Raw genomic sequence first — 5,863 nt, forward strand, 5'->3', positions numbered from 1 at the left:
CAGTACCTCCCTTTCTCCAAGCTGGGGCTCCAACCCACAGCCTCGCAGAGGCCACGAGGAACTTGGTTTAAAGCAGGGAGGGGCTCACTGGTTCTTTTGTTTCTGACTCCCGTAGTGCGACCTTTGGACACCTTGGGAGCTGGAGGCAGAAACAAAGGTGTGAGTGTGTGGAGAGAAGAGGAGGACCTGACTGAACACGGCCTTGATTTTAGGGTTTCTGTGGCTCCACCTTATCATTTACACATTTTGGGAGAAAAACAAAACAAAACTGAACAATGTGTATGGTTTTCCAGTCTATGATCAAGTTAACACAGCCTAGGAACGCGCTGTTGTGTGTGGTGCATTTGCACTGAGAAAGCAAACTATCAGCTCCCTTTGGAGAATCAAGACTGCCCATTCATGACGCTGGGATATGTTAAAAGATAAACTGAGCCATATTTTTTAAAATTTTAAGTGTGTAGTTGAGCACAAGTTGGTTTGAATCAGGCAACATTCAATCTAGCAGATAAAAAGGAGCTGTACAAAATAAAAATCTTTTATATAGAAGGGAGAAGGAACTAGGAAATTATACAGGCAAAAAGCAGGTTGGGCCCAGCTGCTGTACTCAGTGGTTGAGCATCCGCTCATGAACCCAGGAGGTCAGGGTTCCATATCTGGTCAGGGCATATGCCTGGGTTATGGGCTCAGTCCCCAATAGGGGGCATGCAAGAGGCAAGCGGATTGATGATTCTCTCATCATTGACGTTTCTACCTCTTCCTCTCCCTGTCTGAAATCAATTTTTTTAAATTATTTTTTTTAAAAAGAGCAGGATGGTTATTGCAGTTACTAAGGGGATGGTGGGGCAGATTACCTAACTAGTGATGATTGAGCGATTCCTGATTGACTGGTTTAAGAGTCTGATTCTGGTAGAGCAGAAATGTAAGTAAGTCTTCATTTGGTGACATGAGGCTTAGCATAAGCCATTTGGGGTATGTTGTCTTGTTTTATAACAACAGACACAGATAAAACCAGCTGCAAAGTTAAAGGAAACACTATTTCTCCCAAGGTCAGACTGTAGGTATGAAGTGTCATCACAATCCTTTTGACCGCTGCTTTCTACTTAGGCCAGTGGTTCTCAACCTTCTGGCCCTTTAAATACAGTTCCTCATGTTGTGACCCAACCATAAAATTATTTTCGTTGCTACTTCATGGCTGTAATGTTGTTACTGTTATGAATTATAATGTAAATATCTGATATGCAGGGTGGTCTTAGGCGACCCCTGTGAAAGGTTCGCTTGACCGCCAAAGGGGTCGCGACCCACAGGTTGAGAACCGCCGACTTAGACCCTTCTTCTCTAAAATCATAGACTGCCAGAAAATTTGCTGTTTAGAGTCATATCAAAAAGAATGAAACATCCTACTCTCGTCTGGATGACACAAAGAAGCAGCCTTTACTTCCAAGGAGGTACAGAGCTTCAGACAAGGGATTTCTGGACACTCTATCAGATAGAGAGTTCAAAACACTGGTTAAAAGGATGCTCAATGATTTTTGTTGTTGTTGTTTGACATCCTGTATTCAGGATGAATTTAGGGAATACATCCTGTATTCATTTTGTTGTTGTTTGTTGAGAGGTTTTTAATGTTGCTAATGTGCAGACATGTGAATACCTTTACCAAAGACATCATCTCCTAGCATTCTCTTAACCCCTTTTGACCTGAACCATTTCTCAGGAGTCTTCATGAAGCTGGTAAGCCTGAGAGATGACAGGGTCCCTTGAGGTTCTGTATGAGAGGTGAGGTAATGATTCCTTCTGTACAAAGGGAATGAATGCTTCCTTACTGCTTGCCATAGAAGTGATGGATTCCTTAAACTCAGAGTTCCTCTTCTGTGGCCCTAACCACTACACATGCGGACTTTATATGGTCCTCCACATCACTCTGTGATACATGGGGTTCAAGAGACTGTAATGCTAATATGATGCTAATACTCTGGCAACTACTTCTTTTGCTTTTTGGTCATATCATTTGACCATGTATGTGAGGGCTTATTTCTGAGCTCTCTTTTCCATTTCATTGTTCTATATGTCTGCCTTATGCCAGAACCATACTCTTTTGATAACTGTGGCTTTGAAATAAGTTTTGAAATCAGAAAGTGTGAGACCTCCAACTTTGTACTTTTTCAAGATGGTTTTGGCTACTCAAGGTCCCTTGAAATTCTATATGAATTTTAGAATAGATTTTTCTATTTTTGCAAAAAAAAATGCCATTTGGACTTTGATAGGGATTTCATTAAATCTGTAGATTGGTTTGGGTCACATTAACATCTTAGCAATATTAAGTCTCCCAACCCATGAATACAGGATGTCTTTCCATTTATTGGTGTCTTCTTTAACTTTCTTCAGAGATGTTTTGTAGTTTTCAGTGTATAAATCCTCCTTGGTTAGATTTCTTTCTAAGTATTTTATACTTTTTGATGCTATTGTAAATGGAATTATTCTCTTCATATTCTTTCTCAACTGGTCATTTTTTGCAACTACTTTTGCTGTAATGAATTTCTTTGTCTCTGTCCAGGAGTCTCTTGTCTTCTGTAAGTCTTCATGAAACTGTGGAAGGCTAGTTTATTAGATTGTAAGTAGGACAAAATTAACTCCATCATAAAGACCCAAATTATAAGGAATGAAAGAGGGGATATCACTATAGATGCTAAAGGCATTATAATGTTGATAAAGTGATACTATAGAAAGCTTACATGTTAATAAGATAATAATGCAATATATTTGACAACATAAATAAAATAAAAATTTAAAATAGAAATCATAAAAAACTAACCCAAGAAGAAATTTAAAATATTATAACTATATACATTTTAAAAAATGAATTAGTAATTAATAACCTCTGACAAAGGATTTCCAGACATAGTGGGCTTTACTGGTGATTTTTCTCAAACATTTAAGAGAACAATAATAAGGATCCTATTCAAGTTTCTCAGAAAATAGAGAGAAAGGAACACTTCCCAACTCACTTTATGAGGCCACCATTGCCCTGATATCAAAATATCACAAGAAAAAATAACTACAGACCAATATTCCTCAACATAATAACAGAAATCTTCAAAACAATAATAAATAATATAAAGCAATATATTATAAGGGTAATATATCATTAACAAGTGGGAACATATGTGGTTCAACCTTCAAAAATTAATGTAATTCTCGATAGCAACAAATTAAAGAAGAAAAAACAATGTTGATCTCAGTAGATGTAGAAAAAGTATTTGACAGAATTCAACATTTATCCATGATAAAAAAAATAAAAACTTTCACAAAAGTATAAATATTCATCAAGCTGATAAAATGACTTCTATGAATACTCACAAATAAAATCATACTTCATGGTGAAAGACCCTTAAGATTAAAAACAATGGTATTTTCTCACCATTTCTACTTTATATTGTACAGGTCATCTGGGACTGACTAAAAAAGGGTACAAAAGAACTTTTGGAGTGATAAGATGTTCTAGATTTTAATTATGGTGTGATACATAATTTATACATTTGTCAAAACTCATCAAATCACACATTTAAAATGAGAACATTTTATTGTATGTAAATTATATCTCAATTAAAATAGATAAAACACAAGAGTTAAGCATTGTTGATTTTCTTCATATGTAATCCACATCCCTCACTCACTAAGAAGCCTCTTTTCTTTTTTAAAAAAATAACTTTTATTGAGTTCAGAGAGGAAGGAAGAGGGAGAGTTAGAAACATCAATGATGAGAGAGTATCATTAATCGGCTGCCTCCTGCACACCCCACACTGGGGATCAAGCCCACAACCCGGGCATGTGCCCTGACCAGTAATTGAACCGTGACTTCCTGGTTCATAGATGGATGCTCACTGAGCCACTCTGGGCAGAAGCCTCTTTTCTAAGGGTACGTGTTTACATCACTTTTATTTCCCATAATTAATTTGGCCACTAGAGGGAATCCATGTTTCATAAACCCAAAAGCTTTGCAATGACTTGAATATCATGTCATCTCTGGATATACATGCACAGAAAAGAATAATACATGTGAAAATTTTCATTAACAGATTTGTAAGAATTTAGTAACAAATTTGATAAAACCCTTTTTGGCCCTAATAACAGAAAATAGAAGTGTTACTTGTGGAGGGGATAAAGCTCCTTTCATTAGTTTATTGAAATAGTGAACCGAATCTTGACTTTCATCTAAGTGTTGTGGGTCATTTGAAAATCATCTTGGAATATTTTTATTGATATGAGAGGGAGAGGAAGAGGGGGGGGAAATGGGGGGAACTTGTTGTTCCACTGATATATGCATTCATTGGTTGATTCTTGTATGTGCCTACACTGGGATCGAACAACGAAGCTCCTTTCATTAGTGTATTGAAATAGTGAACCAAATCTTGACTTTCATCTAAGTGTTGTGAGTCATTTGAAAATAATCTTGGAATATTTTTACTGAGAGAGAGAGAGAGAGAGAGAGATGGGAGGGAACTTGTTGTTCCACTGATCTATGCATTCATTGGTTGACTCTTGTATGTGTTCTGACTGGGGATTGAACCCGCAGCCTTGCTGTATCCAGATGATACTCTAATCAACTGCTGAACTATCCATCCAGGGTACCTTGGAATATTTTTTTAAATAAGGACATACTTTTGGTTACAAAAGTTATACATATTCATTATAGAAAATTTGAAAGTTGTAGAAAAGCTGAATGAAAGAAAAGAAAGAGAAGAATTATAAAAGCCACTGTCATAAGATACACAGTCCGCAAATAAGAATGCTGTCAATATTTAGGTGTACTGCACCCAGAGCCACATTAATTTTACTTGCTTGTAGTCATATATAACATGGCCACTAGAGGGAACCCATGGTAGAATAGAGGCTATCGTGCAAATCCCCGTCCCCAAGACAAAGAAGCAGGTGCGGGAATTCCTCGGAGCAGGAGGATATTGCCGCCTTTGGATATTAGGGTTTTGCAGAAATAGCAAAACCCCTGTATACCTGCACTGGGGAAAGACTGAGAAACTAAACTGGACTGAAATTGAAACTAAGGTTTTTCGAGATCCTAAACAAGCCTTAGCCAGTGCACCAGCATTAGCGCTGCCAGACCTCACAAAGCCATTTCAGTTACATGTGGCAGAGGCTCAGGGAATCACAAGGGGGGGTGCTACCCCAATCCCTGGGACCATGGGAAAGGCCTTTGGCATGCTTATCCAAGCGGCTAGACCCCGTGGCTGCAGGGTGCCCGGGGTGTTTGAGAGCAGTAGCAGCTATAGCTATGTTGGTAAAGGAAGCCTTGAAGCTCACCCTCGGGCAGGACTTGCAAGTAGTGGCTCCACATTCCTGGAGGCATTGTTGCGAAGCCCACCGGAGCGCTGGCTCTCGAATGCTCGGATCACCCAGTATCAGGTACTCTTGCTTGATCCCCCCGCGAGTCAGTTTTCTCAAAACGGCGGCATTAAACCCCGCTGCCTTGTTGCCTGATGACGACCCCGAGCAGCCCCTCCATGACTGCACTGAAAACCTGTCCTCGCTCAAGAACCTTCAAGAGGACTTGACAGACCAGACCCTGACAAGACCCTATATACACTGATGGAAGCAGGTACGCAGGAGCAGTGGTCGGGACAGCTGACAAGGTAATTTGGGTGCAGGCACTAGCGTTTGGGACATCAGCTCAGACGGCAGAGCTAATTAATAGCCCTCACCCAAGCACTACGGTGGGGGGAGGGAAAGGCAGTGACTATATACACGGACAGTCGATATGCTGACTTCAGGAGGGAAGGAAATCAAAAATGTCCCAGAAATCCTTACCCTCCTTGCAGCCCTTTGGATGCCGAAGGCCGTTGCAGTCATACAC

The sequence above is a fragment of the Myotis davidii genome, unplaced genomic scaffold (assembly GCF_000327345.1).
Source record: "Myotis davidii unplaced genomic scaffold, ASM32734v1 scaffold2675, whole genome shotgun sequence".
NCBI classification, from domain to species: Eukaryota; Metazoa; Chordata; class Mammalia; order Chiroptera; family Vespertilionidae; genus Myotis; species Myotis davidii.